The following is a 21,246-nucleotide window of genomic DNA, read 5'->3' on the forward strand; positions in this document are numbered from 1 at the left end:
TTCATGATTGCTTGCCTCTAAGCGAAGAGGTTCGTAAGTAATATCCCATGAATACTGGGTCAATCCCACAGGGATATGAATTGTGAGAATGAGAAAATTAAATGCAAAACAAACTAAGTAATAAAAACTAAACTGATGATTTGATTTTGGGAGTTTTAAATGGATGTAATTCAACTGAATTCAAGCAACACTTAAGCTTCAAAGTTTCACACATAGATTAATGTTCCAAAATCATGATGACTTGGATAACACAACTATGATCCAAGCACTATGGTCGGCCTAATCGAAAAATAAAACAATTTAAACATTTTAAATAAATGATATAAAATATTAGAAAATCATGGATTTGCACCATTGATATATTTTCTCAAGCGCCAATGATTTTAAAAATTTAATATTCATGAGATAATGAATATCAAAGAAATGTAGCAGGTTGAGAACCTCTCCTATCTAGGAAATCTAATTGATTAAGGTCAATCCTATCCATCAATGTGGATCTTATAAGATAGAAACATATGAATCTCACATGAGGATAAAAAACTAAACCTAAGCAACTGATAACATGCATTCACCATTCATCTCATCATTAAAAATAATTAATCATCAAAACTTAAAGAATTATTAAACCCATGTGCTTCCCTTCTAGCTTGGGCTAGAGGAAACTAGATAAACATAACTAGAAAAAAGAAAGCAAAAAGAAAGAATAAATATCTAAAAACTTGTAAAGAAAAAAAATTTAAAACTATGAAACTTTTCAAAAACCCCAAATAAAACTATCTAGAAACCCTAGATCTTACTTTAGGATGCCTTGAATGATGCTTAGGAATGCTATGGGAAGCCCTATTTATAAGTGGGGAACTCTAACTTTTGCACCTAGTTGGTAAAACTCTATAAATAGCCTCAAATTTATGCAGTTTACTAAAATAAACTTCATTCTGCATAGTTTCCTAAAATAAAATTCATTCTGCATAATTTCACAAAATGACCCAAAGTTTCAAAAAATGCTTTTTCAGGACGATTTCAGGATTACTTTTCTTCACTTCAAATCTTTGATTCTCTTCATTCCTCACTTGGTTTTCTTAGATCTTTGGCATGTAAATTCTTCAATCTTGGTCTCCTAAGATTTATCCCTTGCCTTGGTGATTCTTAAGCATCAAATTCATGCTTTTAGCACCCTTTTCAATCCAAGTTCTTAAATTCACCTTGTAACACAAACATGTGTAAAATAGAACATTAAGTTGATTCATGTTCATAAAATCAAGATATAACTGTGAGAAATTATGTAATATTTAAGTCTCAACACACACCCCGCCCCCCCCCCAACCAACATTTTTCTAGTCCCGAGCAAAATAAACGAAGAAAAATAAAAATAAGAATAAAAAATAATTATAGAAATAAAATTTCTAACTACGCCACTTTCGCAGGTAATCTTAATTGCATTTAGCGTATGCAACAAGCTTTTAAACCCCTAGATTTCGCCTAGTGGATGAGTTATAGTCTCGTGAGGGTTTTCAGAAATGTTACCCACAAATATTGAAAACATGAAAAATAGTTCAACACTCAGAAATTTATAAAATTATGCCTCTATTCATCATATGGATTCCAAAACAAAACAATACTTGCCCTAAATCTGAAGTTAGTTAGAATCTCAATTTCCTAATTTATTACACATCCTTGAGTTCAGAAACTTAATCAAAATTTAGAATAGTTATGATCCAATATACTTAGGTGCTCAGTGACACTAGTCTAACTTTGAGAAATAAGTATGTTCCCTGTCCTAACTCCTTTCAATGATCCTAAGAATATAAAATATCTAGTTATCTCATTTCCTTCATATCATTTCTTCTTTTATCATCATATCCTCATTATTATAAGCCACTCTTAGATTAATATTCCCACCGGGTTTTCTTCATAACCTAAGGTATCATACTTGTAATGGTAACAGTAATGAATACTTAGATATCCTTACTCCGGATTACTGAGACGACTGTTATGGTCATTGCATTCATGTTCTATAATAAAATTTTCTTTTTCCATTACTTTTTTCTCTTCAATATTCTCTCTTTTAAGCATATATCAATGGTACTAGTTCATTCAACCTTGTTTGAATCAAAATTTATTATTCTAGTTCACATATCATATTCCTTACTTAGATAGGGTGTATTGTGAATTCAGTACATCAAATTACAAATCACTTTAAACTAGTGATTAGATAATTGAACTCAAGTCTATAATTTTCAGTTATCAAAATTTCGACTACTATCAATCTAGACTAAGTATTAACTTTGCCTTTGAAATTCGCATAATGTCATGTTTACATTCTTGTATATAAATATATTATTTTGAAAATATTGAAAATTTTTTCCCATAAACCTAAAAAATAAACTTAAATCTAAAAAAAAAAAAACTCACATGGATGACTATCTACACCCCCCAACCTAAAATCTACATTGTCCCCAATGTAATGTAGAGAATAATAAAAATAAAAGAAAGGGTGGATAGTACTTGCAATGAAGAACTCACTTGCTAGGTGACACTAAAAAAATTTGAATATGATACAAATCTTTCATAAATGCTTTGTCAAACTAAGAGCATCAATCTGAATATTCTGTCTCATAAAGAGGGACGGACTCTACTCCCAAATAAAAGTTTTCCATATACGGCTTCAATATCTGACCATTAACCTTGTACGCATTGTTATTACGTGGATTCTTAATTTCAATAGCCCTATGAGTATATACATTCTTCACAATGAAGGGACATTTCTATCTTGATCTTAATTTTCCTTAAAAGAACTGAAAACGGGAATTGTACAATAGGACCTTTTGTTGAGGTTTAAAATTCTTCCTCAAGATGTTTTTATCATGAAAAGCTTTGGTCCTCTCTTTGTAAATTTTAGAATTTTCATAGGAGTCTCCTCAACTCCTCTGCTAATTCATTCAACTCTAATTTCATTTATCCACTTGCTTAGTCCATATCAAAGTTTAATTTCTTTATTTCCCAGTAGACTCTATATTTCAATTCCACGGGCAAGTGACAAGCTTTTCAATACACCAATCTGTATGGGGACATTCCAATCGAGGTCTTATAAGCAGTCATATAAGCCCATAAAGCATCGGATAGTCTGAGGGACCAATCCTTCCTATCTGGCCTTATAATTTTTTTTTAAATGTGTTTGATTTCCCAATTAGAAATCTTAGCTTGCCCACTCATTTGTGGGTGGCATGGGGTGCTCACTTTATGTTTGATGCCATACTTTTTCATCAAAACCTTAAATGTCCTATTGCAAAAATGAGACCCGCCATCACTAATAATAGTCTTTGGAGTTCCAATTCTAGAAAAAAATATTTTTCTTGAGGAATCGCATGACCACTTTGTTGTCATTGGTCCTACTTGAAACTACCTCAATCCACTTTGAAATATAGTCCATACAAACCAATATATAAAGAAATCCAAAAGAAGATGGAAATAGGCCCATACAATCAATACCCCAACAATAAAAAAAAAAACTCTAATGGTAAAATTAGGAATAATGACAACATGTTACATTGGAACACTCTTCTTAACCATTGACATCTATCACAAGCAATACAGAAAGCATGGGTGTCTTTAAACATGGTGGGCCAGCAAAAATCACACTGTACAATTTTTGCAGTGGTTTTCTTAGCAAAAAAATGGTCACCACATGCTTCCATGTGGCAAAAGGAAATAACATTCTGAACTTCATCCACTGGGACACAACATCTAAAAATCTGATAAGTCCCATATTTATATAAATATGGGTCATCCCAGAAGAAGTTCCTAATCTCGATTTTAAAATGTTTCCTATCTTATGACTTTCAATGATATGACATTTTTCCCATTACAAGATACTTCACTATATTCGCATACCAAGGCAATTTGGAGATTGTAAATAATTGTTCATCAGGAAAAGTGTCCTAAATATGTATCTCCTCGGTGGAATCATCTAACACCAATCTGGAAAGGTAATCGGCCACTACGTTTTTTACTCATTTCTTATCTTTTATCTCTAAGTCAAATTCTTTGAGTAAGAGGATTCATCTCAAAAGTCTCGGCTTTACATCCTTCTTAGATAGAAAATATTTCAGAGCCGAGTGGTTTGTGAAAATGACCACTTTGGATCCCATCAAGTAGGACCTAAACTTATCCAAAGCAAAAGCTACTGCAAATAACTCATTTTCATCTGTTGAGCAGTTCACTTGGGCCGAGTTTAGAGTTCTACTCACATAATGAATAACGTAGGGCCGTTTATCTTTCCTTTGGCCCAAAATAGCCCCTATGGCATAATCACTTACATCACACATTAGTTCAAAATGAAATATCCAATCTGGTGAACGCATGATAGGTGTAGTGGTAAGGGATGATTTAATTTTATTAAAGGCACTTACACACTCATCTATCCACTTAAATGGGACATCCTTTTGGAGAAGATTAGTTAAGGGTCTAGTAATGGCACTAAAATCCTTGATGAATCTTCTATAGAAATCGGCGTGCTCTATAAGTGATCTAATATCTTTAACAATTAGGGGGATAGGTAGATTGACAATAATGTCGAGTTTTGAGCAATCTATCTCGATTCCATTTTTGGAGATAACATGGCCCAAAACAAAAATCATGAAATGACATTTCTCCTAATTTAAGACAATGTGCTTCTCTTCACATGTAGATAAGACGAGATAAATTGTTAAGGCATTCCTCAAAACTGCTACCAAATACAGAGAAATTGTCCATGAAAACCTCAAGAAACTTCTCAATCATATTTGAAAAAAATACTTAACATACACCGTTAGAAAGTTGCTGGGGCGTTACACAATCCAAATGGCATCTATTTGAAAGCAAACGTGCTAAATGGATAAGTGAACGTGGTTTTCTCTTGGTCTTTCAGGGCTATATCTATTTGGTTATATACAGAATATCCAACAAGAAAACTATAGAAGGAGTGACCTGCTACCCTCTCTAAAACTTGATCAGTAAATGGTAGAGGGAAATGGTCCTTTTTTTGTGACCTGGTTCAATTTTCTATAGTCAATGCAAACATGTAAACCAGTGGTGACACGTGTTGGTATGAGTTCATTATTAGAATTTTACACAATAGTTATTCCGGATTTCTTTGGGACTACGTGAGTCGGACTCACCCAAACACTATCAGATATTAGGTAGATGATTCCCACATCCAACAATTTGATCACCTCATATTTTTACAACTTCCGTTATGTTTGGATTGAAACACCTTTGAGGTTGTCTAATTAGTTTGGTGTCCTCACTGAGGTGGATCCGATGAGTGCATATGTAAGGGCTTATACCATTGATGTCAGAATTAGTCTAGCCCAAGGCTCCTTTGTAGTCCCTTAGAACATTCAACAATTTAATCTCTTGATCATTGTCTAAAAATAAAGAGATCACAACAGGATAATTTTTATTTTCACCTAAGTATACATACTTAAGCTCATTTGGTAATGGTTTTAAATCAAGCTTTGAAACATTGGTTGGTGATGGTAGAGGTCGCGAGTCCTCGATAGATAGGATTTGAGTGCGTGGTCTTCATTAGTATATATCAATATCCTGGGTGGTAGTGCTATCATTATCATCATAAATTTTAACAAATACTTTTTTCTAAATTAGAGTTTTTCAATCCCTAAAGACTTAAATCAATTCCTTAGTTAGACTAGGTTTCAATTCTTCTTCTTCTATCATAAATCAGAATTTTTCAAGTCCCCAAAGACTTGAATCAATTCCTTGGTCAGACTAGATTTCAATTCCTCTTCTTCTATCAAATAGTCCATGAAATTTACCTCATGGATCTTATTATTGTCAATGGGCTGCTTACATAGATTGAAAATATTTAGCTCTAGAGTCATGTTACCAAAAGACAAGTTCATCATTCCATTCCTGTAATTTATTATTGCATTTGAAATTGCTAGGAATGGGCGGCCTAAAATGGTGGGAACTTGAACGCTAGCACTCACACATGGTTCAGTGTCTAGTACAATAAAATCTACAAGGAAGTAGAATTTTTTCACTTAGACTAGCACCTCTTCTAAAATTTTCCTTGGTACCTTAATAGAGTGGTCAGCGAGTTAGAGTATAATCGTGGTTAGTTTAAGCTCGCCTAATCCCATTTGTTAGTAAACTGAATAAGGTACTAAGTTGACACTTGCATCCAAATTTAGCAAAATATGCTCAATTTAGAAATTCTCAATAATACAAGGAATAGTGGGACTTCCCGGGTCTTTATATTTGGGTATGATCCTTTGTTGAATGATAACGCTCACTTTCTTAGTAAAGAAGATCTTTTTGTGTACATTTAATTTTCTCTTTACAGTGCACAAGTCCTTGAGATATTTAGCATATAATGGAATTTGTCTAATAACATTAAGTAGAGGAATATTGACAATAACTTTTTAGAGCACATCCAATACCTCTTGATATTTCATGGGGACAGTCAGGTTCTGAAGTCTAGATGGGAACAGAACTGGAGACTCATGTGACTTAGTCTCTTTATCCTTTCATTTTTGCAGCTCTTGAACCATAGTTGGTTCATCATTCTCTTGAGATGGTGGCTCATCCTCTAGTATTTCTAGCAGTTGCATTATCTTGTTATCAACCTATTTTCCACTTCTCAAGGTAATGATGGTCTTGGCTTATTCATGATGTAGCTCACTTGGATTTGAGTCTCCAATTAAATGTGTATTTCTAGGGTTTAGCATAGGTTGAAAAGGAAAGGTGTCTTTTTCCTTAGCATTTAGTTAAGTCTCAATCCTAGCCACGACTTTTTTTAATTTCCAATTTGATTAGATTGTAGACTGATTCATTTGAGTTTGAGAGTTCATGATTGTGATCATTGCATCCTCCACAGATGATCACTTTGATGGGGGCACATATAGTGCATTGTTAGGTGCCCCAAAGAAGTTGTTTTGTAGAGGGCCTTGAGGTGCATTGGGCGCATTAATTTGTGGTTCATTCCTCCAACTAACATTAGGATGGTTATGACAATTTGGATTGTACATATTTCTCAGTGGTTGCATAATTGACCTTTGGTAGTTATTTATAGCATTTGCTTGCTCATGCTCATGCGTGATATTTTGTACAACTGGGATTATTAGACAATCATTTGTGTTATGGTCTGTACCACCACAAATTCTACAAAAATTACCTAAGGAAGTGTTTTCTTTAACCATATCAACCTTTCTAATTTCCAAGGCTTTGACCTTTCTAACCAATGCAGCGAGTTTTGCATTAAGGTCGTCTTCCTCTCTTAAGACATACATCCCTGCTTTCTCTCTAGGAATAGGTCTAGTTTGATCTGGTTTAGCAGAGATATCCCATGTCTGAGTATTTTCTGCTAATATTTCTAGAAAATCCCAAGCCTCATTATGATCTTTGTCGAGAAAGGTTCCACCACACACCATCTCTATGAACTGATGGGTATCCATGGTGAGCCCCTTTCGAAACGCATCAATCAAGTGTCAGGGTTCATAACCATGATATGGGCAAGTGAGTAGAAGGTCTTTGAAGCGCTCCCAAGCTTGAAAAAACAGTTCATTCCTCTTTTGAGAGAACGACATGATTTCATGTTTCAGTGCATTTGTTTTGTGCTCGGGAAAGAATTTTTTCAAAAACTCTCTACTTAAAGCGTGCCATGTAATGATGGTATGAGGTCTTCAAGAGTTGGGCCATGCTTTGACCTGATCCTTTAGAGAAAATGAGAATAACCTAAGTTTGAGTACATCTCTATCGCCATTGTTTACTTGTAATATTGCAATCACTTCCTCAAAGTCCTTGGGGTGCAAGTAGGGGCTTTCAAAATCCAAGCCATGAAATTTAGGAATCATTGAATCACACTTAGTTTAAAATCAATGTTCGCTGTGTGAGCAGAGAACATTATGCAAGATGATAAAGTTGATCTCTCAGGATGTAGATGTTCACGTAAAGTTCGTGGTTGGTGTATCACATTCTTATGAACTTCATTCTCATCCTTAAGAGGAGGATTGCATTGATTTTCTCTGTTTTGATTTATAGTTGGATCTGACAGTTTTGGATTTGGATTATCAACTGGGTCTGCCATGGAATCCAAGTGATGTTGAGTGTGTCTCCTAAGTGAATGATCAAGGCCTGGAACTAGTCCGCCTTTAGAAAAGAGTCGATTATTTTAATCCTTACTCCAACGGGACAAAAACTATCCACACCATACAACAAATACCACTAATTCAAATAGCAAGTATGATACTTAAAATAAAAATAAAAACTTAACCAACAACTCAGGTGGTAGAGCCGACCATGAGGGTTCAATCCACAAAGAAAAATAAACCAACAACCCATTTGTCAAAGCCGATCATAAGGGTTTAATCCATAAAGTAAAATAAATCTACAACTCAGCCGGCAGAGCCGACCATAAGGGTTCAATCCACAAAGCAAAATAAATCAACAACCCAGGCAGCAAAGTCGACCATAAGAGTTCAAACCACAAAACAAAAAATAAATCAACAAAAGTAAAACTAATGTGGAAATTAAATTATGTTAATCTAAAAAATAGATTCAGTGGATGATCTTTGTGATCAAACGGAAACTGTAGGACAACCATAACACTTAGGTAATAAAATCCTAAGCAGGGCAACCTTATGTCACAGTTAGTGCTTGAAAGACCCAATGGAATTTACTTTTAAAATAACATAGAAAATCTACAGGAATTTTGAAGGGTTTAGAAGAGGACTTACCTTAGCTATCTTACACAGATCTAATCTATCTCAGTCTCCCCAGCAATGGCACCAAAAAATTGATTGCTTGCCTCCAAGTGTAAAGGTTCATAAGTTTATCCCGTGAATAAAGGATCGATCCCACATAGAGATGAATTGCGAGAAAGAGAAAATCAAATGCAAAACAAACTAAGTAATAAAAACTAAACTGATGATTTGATTTTGAGAGTTTTAAATGGATGTAATTCAATTAAATTAAAACAACACTCAAGCTTCAAAGTTCCACACATAGGTTAATGTTGCAAAATCATGATGGCTTGGATACTAGGATCCAAGCACTATAGTCAGCCTAATCAGAAAATAAAATAATTTAGACATTTCAAATAAATGATATAAAAGATTAGAAAATTATGGATTTGCACCATTGATATATTTTCTCAAGCACCAGTGATTTTAAGAATTCAATATCTATGAGATGATGAATATCAAAGAAATGTAGCAGATTGAGAACCTCTCTTATCTAGGAAATCTAATTGATCCAGGGTAAGCTTATCCATCAATGTGAATCTCATATGATGGAAACATATGAATCTCACATGAGGATAAAAAAACTAAACCTAAATAACTGATAACATGCATTCACCATTCATCTCATCATTAAAAATAATCAATCATCAAAACTTAAAGAATTATTAAACTCATGTGCTTCCCTTCTAACTTGGGCAAGCTAGAGGAAACTAGAAAAATATAACTAGAATAAAGAAAGTAACAAGAAAGAATAAATATCTAAAAGCTTGCAAAGAAAAATAAATTAAGACTATGAAACTTTTCAAAAACCCTAGATAAAACTTTCTAAAAACCCTCGATCTTGCTTCGGGATGCCTTGAATAAAGCTTACGAATGCCTTGGGAAGCCATATTTATAAGTGGGGAACTCCAACTTTCGCACCTAGTTGAAAAATTCTAGAAACCGCCTCAAATTTACGTAGTTTGTTAAAATAGACTTCACTCTGCGCAATTTCACAAAATGACTTGGAGTTTCAGAATATGCTTTTTCAAAACGATTTCAAGATTCCTTTTTCTTCACTTCAAATTTTAATTTTCTTCATTCCTCACTTGGTTTTCTTGGATCTTTGGCATGTCAATTCTTCAGTCTTGGTCTCCTAAGATCCATCTCTTGCCTTGGTGATTCTTAAGCATCAAATTCATGCTTTTAGCACATTTTTTCAATCCAAGCTCTTAAATTTACCTTGCAACACAAACATGAGTAAATTACGATATTAAGTTGATTCCTATTCATAAAATCAAGATATAAATGGAGAAAATTACGCAATATTTGAGTCTCAACTGTCCAAGTAATACATACAGGCTATCCAATTAATTCATCTAGCTGGACACCTAGATTCTATACACTACGTGAAAAATGGAAAACAATGATGGATTTAGAGACGGTTCTAGACCGTCTCTAAAATTGCTTGGTTTAAAGACGCTTTAGAGACGGCCATAAACCGTCTCTAAACTTTTAGATGGCTCTTGACTGTCCTTAATATTGTCTTAAAAAAATTGAACGTCCACAAATCATTTAAGACGGTCAAAAATCGTCATTAACTGCAGATAAAAGACGGTCATTGACCGTTTGGAATAAGAGACGGTTTCTGACCGTCTTATATGCAGCCATTTGAGACAGTGAAAGATTGTCCATATTAGAGGCGGTCATTGGCCGTCTCTTACTGGTAATTTGAGACTGTCAAGGACCGTCTCAATTAGAGACGGTCATTAGCCGTCTTTTCCTGTAATCTGAGACTATCAAAAATAGTTTGTATTAGGGACTGTTCTTAGCTATCTCCATTTGAGACTGTCAAGGACCGTCTCTATTAAAGACGGTCTTTGACCATCTCATATGCGGTCATTTGAGAGGGTCAAAGACCGTCTGTATTAGAGACGGTTATTGACTGTCTTTTATTGGTAATCTGCGACTGTCAAAGACCGTCTCAATTATAAACGGTCATCGGCCATCTTTTACTGGTTTAATGAGATAATCAAAAATAGTCTGTATAAGGGACGGTCCTTAGCAGACTCCAGTTGAGACTGTTAAAGACCGTCTCTATTAGAGACGGTTCTTAGCCGTCTTATAGTGGTCATTTGAGACTGTCAAAGACCGTCTGCATTAGAGACTGTCCTAAACTATCTATAATGCTCAAGTCAAAAATTAAGAACCAAAAAAATTATGAATTTTGAAAAAAAAAAAGTTAAAAAGCTTAGAAAAATAACTAACAATGTTTAAGAAAAAAAAATTAGATTTTGAAAAAAAAAAAAATTTATAAAAATCTAGATTTTGAAATAAAAATTAAGAACTTTGAATAATGTTGATAATTTTGAAAAAAAAAATTTCGATAAGAAAATGATATTTTGAAAAAGAAAATTTAAAAAATTAAACAAAATTGTGAAAAAATTGACAAATTCTAAAAAAAAAATGTTTTAAAAAAGAAAACTAGATTTTGTACTTTAAAAAGAAAAATTAAAAAGTTATATAACAAAAGTGATATTTAAAAAATGATATTTTGAAAAAGAAAATTTAAAAAATTAAACAAAATTGTGAAAAATTGACAAATTGTAGAAAATATATATTTTTTAAAAAAGAAAACTAGATTTTGTATTTTGAAAAGAAAAATTAAAAATTTATATAACAAAAGTAATATTTTAAAAATGATATTTTGAAAAAGAAAATTAAAAAAATTAAAAAAAAATTGTGAAAAAATTGACAAATTGTAAAAAAATATATATTTTAAAGAAGAAAACTAAATTTTGTTAAAAAAATGTTAAATTTATTTATAATAAAAATGATATTTAGTTAAAAGAGTAAAAAAAATATACATTTTGAAAAAAAAAATGTTAAATTTATTTGTGAAAAATAAAATTACTAAATTATTATGCACATTCACTAATTGAACCTTTAATCGTTATTGGACAATCTAATCAGTTCAAATTGAATAGTAAATAACTTCAGATGTTTAAATCAAATTTCACTGAAATTGTTGATCAATATTGTATGCCCAATATCTTTCTCATATGTAGACATGTAAATTGGGCCAAATATTCTTGTTAAAATTGAGGTGAGTAACTAGTCAAATTGAGAGTATTGATAGTAAAATAGAGTGAATGGACTAGAGATGTAAAATGGGCTAAATATTCTAGTTAAAATTGTGACCCAACTTACTGACCTCGTGAGAACCTAAGAATTGATGTTAGTAAGTTTTGTGGGCCCTATCATGATGTTTGTCGAACATCAACACCGTGGATTTGATGTGTCCTCTTTATGTTATGAGATATCTAAAAAATCATCGGTAAACGAAACTCAAGTGGGCCATACCATTTAAAACTATTTGAAGACATCCTAAAAAATATAAAAGCACTTGGTGGGGCCCACATGAGTTTTGGATGCGGTTGAAACTTAGTCTGACCCCTCATCCAAGTGGCACACACATAATGAGTGGGTTGGATATGTGAATCACATTTAGGCAGGCCCAATATATGATTATGAATGTTTTAAGGAAACCTTTCTCCACTACATTTAAGTGAGTTACTCGTTACCTTTACCAGAGTAAACTCTGTGGGGTTCACCGTTATTTATTTATTTTATCCACTCCATTCATCCATGTTAACAAATAATTTGAGGTCTAAAAAACAAAAAGGAAGCACATCCAAAGATCAAGTGGACCACACCACAGGAAATAGTGTGATTGAAACTCTACCATTTAAAATTTCTTAGAGGCCATAGAAGTTTTGGATCAAGCTGATGTTTGTGTTTTCTATTAATTTATATATTTTTGATATTATGAACAACCTTTAACTATTTTTAAACAATTTGATCAGTCCGGACATAAGGAGTAAATAACTTCGGATGTTTAAATCAAAATTCACTTAAATTGTTGATCAATCTTGTTTGCCCAATATCTTTCTCATATGTAGTATGATCGAGACGAGTAACTAGTCAAATTGAGGGTACTGATCAGTAAATAGAGTGAATGGACGGTGTCGATATACATAAAATATATCAAGGTGGGCCCTACATGGTTAGAGTAACACCCATGAAGGAGTTACTTAAATAGTGAAATGGTACTATAAGGTCACCTCATAGGAACTTCCCATGAGGTTAATCTGCATGCGCCCCACCATGATGTGTGTAGAACATCAACACCATGCATCTGATGTGTCCCCTTTAATCCAAAAATCAGTCATATACGAAACTCAGGTGGGCCATAGCATCTAAAACTATGCGAAGACATCCCTAAAATATATAAAAGCATTTGGTGGGGCCCACATGAGTTTTGGATGTGTATGAAACTTGGTCTGACTCCTCATCCAAGTGGGACACACATAATGAATGGGCTGGATCTATGAACCACATCTAGGTGGGCCCAATAAATGATTATGAATGTTTTAATGGGAGGGTAACTCTCTCAACTATAGTATGTGGTGTGGCCCACCCAAGTCATAGATTGACTTTATTTTTAAGCTCGTAGCCCACCATGGAATGGTGCATCTGACTGACAGGGCAGATCCAAAGTTCAAGTGGACCCACCATAGAAAAGAGTGGGATAGTGAATAAATGAATAAATCATGGTGGGCCCCACAGGATTTACTCAGTACGCTTAGGGTACCGAGTTACTCTATATGCAATCTGCTTCCATCCAGAAACGTACGTGGTTTGGCTAGTTACGCTGCCACTAGGCAGGTTACTAGTAGTCGATGCAATGTGGACCCCACGATGATGTATGTGTTTTATTCACGCCATCCATCCATTTTAAAAGATAATTTTATGACTTAATCCCGAAAATGAGATAGATATAAATCTCAGGTGGACCACACCATGGATTTTTTTTTTGATTGAATGTCCATTGTTAAAAACCTCCTAGGGCCCACTGTAATGGTTATTTGACATCTAACCTATTGATATATTAGGTGTAAAAAATTGGATGAAGTGAAAAAATATATATCATCTTGATCCAAAACTTTTGTGAGCCCTACCATGATGTATATGTTTAATCCATGTCATCTATCTATTTTTAAATATCATCTTACGGTATGAAACCAAAAATGAGATATATCCAAATCTTAAGTGGACCACATTCCAGGAAATAGTGTTGAATGAGCGTCAACCATTAAAAAACATTTTGGGGCCATAAAAGTTTTGGATCAAACTGATTTTTGTTTTTCCCCTTCATCTGGCCTTGTATGACCTAATTAACTTATTGGATGTCAAATAAATGGTACAGTGGGTCTTAGGAGGATTTTTATGTGGTTCACAAATCCAACACATCCATATGTGTCCCACTTGGATCAAATTGATTATTTCTATTTCATTTCAACATGCATTATTTGCATCTGATGTATTTTATTTATTAGATTGTTGAAATTTGTTGGGGTATTTTGTGAATCTGTTTAGATTATCTATATACATTAGCATTTTTTTGTGTATTTGTTGTTAAATTTGGGCTTACTTTGCATGTTATTGTTGCTGTTTACAATTACTGAGTGTTGGAGAATTTTCACTAACTGAATGCTAACAGTGGTTTCTAGATGGTTAGAGAAAAGATTATGGATGTTCCATATTCAGCATGAATGTGTGGCTCACCTAATGAATGTATCAGACTAATTTTGGGGTATGATAGACATTATATGGTGATCTACATGAGTGGCCCAGAACTCACATGTGTCATCCTTGAATATCCTTATGTATGTGTTGAGTATAGACCATTGGGTCTCTTTTCTCCAAAATTATATGTTAAAATGATGGATGGAGTGGATAAAATGAATAAATCATGGTCGGTCCCACAAGATATATAAAAATAGATGGACGACATGAATAAATCATGGGAACGGATTGGCTACTCCCCTTGACACCGGTCATTAGCTGGTGGTCGGTGCTCTGTGGGGCCCACCATGATGTATGTGTATCATCCATGCCGTTCATCTATTTTTATATATCATTTTATTATATGATAAAAAAATGATTATATCTCAATCTCAAGTGGACCACATTATAGGAAATAGTGTTGAATGAATTTTGACCATTAAAAACGTTTTGGGGGCCATAAAAGTTTTGGATCAAGTTGATATTTATTTTTTCCCTTCATTTGGGTTTTTATGACCAAATCAATAGATTGGATGTCAAATAAATAGTACAGTGGGCCTTAGGAAGATTTTAATTGTGAATATTCATTCATTATTTTTATCCTGTGGTGTGGCCCACCTAGGATTTATATCACTATCAATTTTTATATCAAGCACTAAAATGATCTTTAAAAATGTATGAACAAAATGGATGAAACATGTACATCATGGTGGGGCCCACAATGCACCGACCTAAATGTATTCCAAAATTGGGCGAGCGCTCAAAAGAAGCCGCGCCCAATCTCCCTCTCCCAAAAATCTGCCCTCCCTCTGCCCTCGCCACCATCCCTCTGCCCTCTCTCTATCTCTGCCTCTCTCTCTCTCTCTCTCTCTCTCTCTCTCTCTCTCTCTCTCTCTCCATCCCGGTCCTAGACACCCGCGCGACTCTGAGCTTCTTCCTACTCCCGACTCTCTCTCTCTCTCTCTCTCTCTCTCTCTCTCTCTTCCTGACTGGTGCGGCCAGTAGCCCCTGCCCTTCATCTCTTCCCTGGCCAGGTACTCATTTCTCTATTTACGTTTTTAATTTTTAGATATGTAAATCCGCATACAATGGATGTATACCATGTATACAATGGATGCAGTGATAGAATAGTCTTGCCATTCATCATTTGTTGTGAATGTTTAAGGTGTGCACAACATGTGTTTGACGAAATGTCTCTGCTAACGTGATCTGGGGTTCCAGAAGTTTATTCACTCTCTCGCTCACCCTATCACTCTCTCCCTCACCCTTCCTTGCCCCCCATCGCCCTCTCTCTCTCTCTCTCTCTCTCTCTCTCTCTCTCTCTCTCTCCCTCCCTCCCTCCCTCTCTCTCAACCTCTCTGCCACTCTCCGAAGGATTTCTTCCCCAAATCTGACGACGCATGCATCTTTCCGATCAGCATAATCTTTCCAGCGAGCATCCCCTAAGTCAACCTCTCGACGTTGTTGGTATCTCTCTCTCTCTCTCAAACATTGAATGTTCAAGCCATAATATAAAGATTTTCATTTTTTGTTATTTATTTCCTCATCTGTAGATCTGGATATTATTATTTTTTCATATATTTTGGATTTTTATTTTTTTATCTGTTTGGGATTGGTTTATAGGTGGGTGCCCTAAATCTCTTAGTGAATGGTATGATATGCCAAATCCATTTTTAATCCTTGGTTTTTGTTGCTATATCTGTGTCAATTATTTTTGTTTGATTGGGAAGGCAATGGAAAATACATTGTGGACATGCACACCCCCTGTTTGATGGTTGGTGTATGAGAGAGAAATGTGGGGACCAAGAAGGAAAGAGGGAAATCACCCATCCAAGCGGGTCTATCTAAGCAGTCCATGCTGAAGCAACTGATTGTATCTTTGGTGAATGCACTGAACTCTAATCCAACCTCAATGATTGAAAAAAAGATTGTTGGATTGGTAAGCATTTTATGACCTGAGGGAATAGAGAATCCTGATATCTATTTCTCTGAAAGGGCATTTTTCTCATCATTTATGCTTCTTTAGAATTGATTCTTAGTTACCATTGTATGTATTTCATTTTTAATCGCACAGTCAATGTCCACCAATTCAATGGTCAGATAATCAAAATAATCTTCTTCTTCTTTTTTCTGGTTAATGATACATCTGGACTAGAATATATTATTTGGATAGTTTAATTTGAATTTCTTGTATGGCAGGTATTCAATTTTAACATAAACTAAATCCACTAAATTCTTATGAGGTTCTTTCTCTTATTTGTGTGTTATTGGGTTATTTTAACGGGGTTGCTTTTGCTTTCGCTTGCAAGTTATAACCAACTTGCTACTTATCATTTGATTCATTTCTGCCTTCAAATATCCTCCTTAATCCTGGCCCCTTGAACCTAGCAGCAGCCCTAAAGAAGAAGAAAAGGAACACATGAGTTTCTATGAACACCATGAATCTAATATCCAGAACTCCCAAGAAGCACCAGATGCCGCTGTTTACAGCTCATGTTATTGACAGTAGTAACACAGTACATAGCAGTTCACACAAGTTATAGACTACTCGATAACAAATTAATCAATCCAACAGCTTGCAAAAAAAAAAAAAAGAGGCAAAAAAGAAGAAGAAAATTTTGGACGAACTAGTCTTTGGAATTATGTTAAAACTTAAAGCTGAAAACTCTGTTGGTTAGTGGACATCTATGGTCCAAACATGGAAAGGCTTCAAGTATCCAGCTATAAAACACCAAACTATGGGCTCATAGAACATTGGTAACTATATAATTCATGAATAATATGCTACAAGTAAAAAAATATTACCCTTATAGCACAATGCGAAGTACGCATAAAGCACATTAACCCAAAATAGTAGAAAAACCTATTGAAGACAAAATATGCAGCCAAGGGCGCATTCACAATGGCAGACCAATGAACCATGGTTAGGAAACTCAGCAAGCTGACCAAAAAAAAAAACCAATTTAACTTAAACAATATAGAGAAAACTGACTTATTGCTTATTTGATTAAAAGCTCATGATCATTTTGAACATACTCTTTAGTAGATTTTCATTTCTTTTACAACCAACGTATGCCCACATGGCTGCTTGCTGCATTCAAGTCCTCTATTGTTTTTAAGCTCTCGATCATTTTCAACACAATTGTTTTTAAGCTCTCGATCATTTTCAACACAATCCTTTCCAATTTTTCTTTTTCTAACACCTACATATACCCATGCAACTACACACAATCTGAGTGTTGTCTATTGGGTTAACAAGATGGTGCAAAGGAACCTGTTCTAGAATACCATGCTCCTTCACCAAGATTATACTAATTTCAACCCCGTTAACATAACCCAACAACACACAAAAAAGAGAAAGGACCTTCAATGTATGGTGGACTATACCATGAGAAACGTTGGATTTAATATTGCTCAAGTCATTAGGGTATAACCCATGTATGGAGGATTTCATGTTTCCATGCTTGGGCCACCAAGCAAAAACAGAGTTCTCAACCTGTGGCTGGCCATGATTTGAGTTTTTGTGTTATTTGGATGGCAAAGAACCATCAATTGAACAAAACAATTGTTAACATATGACCCAAACTGGTCTACACATCTAGATTGGGCATTTCTCTCCATTTGTGTGGTTTGGGTTTTGTTTTTGCAGTGACATATGACCCAAACTAGTCTGCACATCTGGATTGGGCATATTGCCAGTTGGACTATTGCTTCAATTCTACTATTTATTGGTAAAATTCAAAATGGGTTGTGGTGTTTAAGTACCATTTTATTTTTTATTTTATAGAGCAAACACTGCCAACTGTGCTACAGGAAGGTAGTTGCAATCAGTTCCTATCATTTTATTTGTTTAAACATGTCATGGTTGGACTGGAACAGACCATTGTTTAGATTTGGACCAAACTGCTAACAGAAAGGTCTGGTCTAGCAGCCCCTCAACATCTACAGTCCCCTTTTTCTGTAGGACAGGAAGCCAAAATAGGACAGGATTTTAAAGCTCAGGCTGAAACAGGTGAAATCAAGGACATTACTTGAATGCTACTACAGGTACATGCGAAGAAATGATCCAAAGGGCCATATGTGCCAGGGAATTGGGAGTTCCAACATGGCAGGAATCTGAAATTTAAGGCTATATCTGTTTCCTTTTGTTTGTAGCTTGATTTTGAGTTTTATGATCGATTTTCATAAAATGTGTGTGAATTTCAACATTAAGTGTATGTTTTTGAAATCTTTAACTGCACACGTAATCCTAAAATTTGAATGATCCAAATGACTTTTAAGATGGATTTCCATGAAAATATATATGAATCTCGATGAAATGTATGCTTATAAAATAATGTTGAAATCCTAGGCTCTGCTTGTTACTATATATGTGCAACCTAATGGTCTTTAATAGAAATGATGTCACCTAATTTAGATTCAGAGACCAGATCATTCTAGAAGCTGTGCACCCTATGGTAAAAATCAGAGTTCCTAGATAACTTTTCTGGTTAAAGACGTATATTGTTGACTTTAAATCACATGACTTGGGAGTTAATTTTTAGAGATGTTCTTTTCAAATAAAAACAAATTCAAAACCATTAGCATCGAACATTTAGGCATTTTTCGGAAACTAAGTTATTTATTTTCTTCTTTTTGTAAGTTATAGTCTTTGTCTAGCATCCTTTGTCTAGCATCAATGCAAATCAATAAAAAGGAAAGAAAGGGGAAAAAATCAATATTCCAATTAATCACATGACTAATATTCTTTCCCATCCTAGGTACTTGATGTTTCTTTGAATGAGAATCAAGAGAAAGCTTCTAGACCAAACCTTTATTTTGCTTATGTAAGCAGGGAAGCTAACAAGATTACCAACACCCTAACTAAAGTTGTAACTTGTAAGATTCTCTTGGTGGAAGATTTTGACGGCTTTTGCATAAGAAATATTAGCTTTCTGCATTTTAATCTAGTATTATGGGACAACATCTGATATATCGGCAAACTCTTTCTTAACAAAACTGCCCCCATCAGTAATTTTTAAAATCTGCATGCAAACTACGTTCCTTATGTTGGTTGGTGGCATTTTTATTCCAGTAAATGCATGCCTATTGTTTAAAAAGGTGCATGCAATAGATGATGTCATAAAAAGCATCTTCCCTAATGAATATCATCTTCTATTCAGTATGCATTTTCTTCCTTTTCTTCTTCTTTAAGCTGTTGTATAATGAATTCAATGCCATCATCTTCTATTCTTCTCTATTTCTTTTTTCTTTTTACTTTTTGGTTGGAGATACTATATACACACAATGCTCTGAGTGCATGGTTGGAGGGTTCAACTGATTGGGATTACAGTTTGTACAAGTGGGGTTATGGTTCAATGATCCAAAGCCCAAACCACTGAAACCATAGAGATGATGAACCTTACCCCGAATGGTCGATGCACTAAAATTCGTCAGATTGGAAAATCGTAGCAATAAGTTTTTCGACCTTTTTTCCATTTGAATATGAACCATTACTGTATTTTTTTCTTAACCATTATTTTTTCCTAAACTACAGCTCTTGTTCTCCATTCAACAGTTTGGGTTTTCAGTTCATACAAGTGTCATTGACAGGATGGGTTATCACCCTAGATGGCCCATGCACTGAAAACCTTTCATATTCAGTTGATCGAGAATTGTTGTATTTTTTTAATTTGTCTTTTTTTTCTTCTTTCCTGAGCCACATTGTTTATGATCTATAGCAGTGATGTCAGTTTCTTTAGTTCATTTAGTTGAAGTGCCCATTTTAGTTGATTGCAGGTATAGGTAGGATTTTGAAGGTCTTATTTTTTCATGGTATCCCTTTAAATATGTTCTAAACTTAATAGACGGTCTAGATCTATCTCTTAAATTGTCTAAGTTACCCAATGCAGCTAAAATTGTGTAATTCATAGTGCTCCAAATGAGCATTGAATCAATTCTCAAACTTAGAAACCCCGCCTATTTAGGAGCCTTTTAAATCTATCATCCAAGAAAAATTAACCACCCCATCTATTTTTAAGTCCTTTAAATGAAAAAACAACCATTCATTTCTAAATTAGTGGACCTCTTTTCTTTATAAATAGCCATTTCTTCCTTTATTTCATTATTCTGTTGTCCAAACATACATACAAGAAGGAGAGAGATGGGCTCCAAGAGACCATTGTCATTCATTAATTTATTTATTAATGTTTTGGTTGTGAGGCATCCTATTATGCATGTTTGAGAGAAACTGCTTTGTTTGTTAAACAGCAGTAGCTACTTGTAATATATGATTTTGTTGATGGTTGTTGTCACATATTTGAAGATCTGCTGTATTGTATTTATATGTGGTGTCCTTAGGTCTTACATGAACTAAATGATGACTTCAATTGGACATGCCAAATTTAGATGATTATAACCTAAACCTAAACTTAAACCTAAACCTTAACCTAAACCTAAACCTATGACTTATAACCTAAACCTAAACCTAAAGCCTAAATGTATTCTCAAATCCCTAAACCTAAACCTACACCTAATCCTAATCTCAACTCCCTAACCTAAACCTAAACCTAAACTTGAAAACCCAAACCTAAACCCGATCCCGAATCCCCTTGTTGCAGTACGAGATGTAACAAGAATATGCATTAATTGTGTATTTGAATTTTTTTAAATGCACCAACCAGAAATGATTTGAGACGATGTTCAATAATACTTTGTTAAATATGAAATTCATGACCTTTAGTAACTTAGTTAATTAAAAAGAACTACATAGTGGCTTGATCCCAATCTGACTTTTTGGGTACGTAGGCAGCTGTTCGTAATGTACTAGAATATCGGTGAAGTCACAAATCTTTTTTCTCCTTTGAATTGTAACAGACTGTATCGGTTGCATTTTTCTCTGTCATAGGGGTTGTGGCTA

At 34.4% G+C, this 21,246-nt stretch overlaps 1 long non-coding RNA gene and 1 other non-coding gene across 2 annotated transcripts; both read left to right on the plus strand.

Annotated features, from left to right (window-relative positions):
* The first annotated feature begins 7,497 nt into the window (after positions 1-7,497).
* Positions 7,498-7,604, plus strand: LOC131234180 (small nucleolar RNA R71). The gene has a single exon (XR_009165588.1). It is a non-coding gene; the product is annotated as a small nucleolar RNA R71 (small nucleolar RNA).
* Positions 7,605-15,593: 7,989 nt separating this feature from the next.
* On the plus strand, positions 15,594-16,471 carry LOC131233534 (uncharacterized). Its single transcript, XR_009165273.1, has 2 exons — positions 15,594-15,815; positions 16,079-16,471. It is a non-coding gene; the product is annotated as an uncharacterized LOC131233534 (long non-coding RNA).
* Positions 16,472-21,246: the final 4,775 nt, after the last annotated feature.

This window comes from Magnolia sinica, chromosome 18 (genome assembly GCF_029962835.1).
Source record: "Magnolia sinica isolate HGM2019 chromosome 18, MsV1, whole genome shotgun sequence".
NCBI classification, from domain to species: Eukaryota; Viridiplantae; Streptophyta; class Magnoliopsida; order Magnoliales; family Magnoliaceae; genus Magnolia; species Magnolia sinica.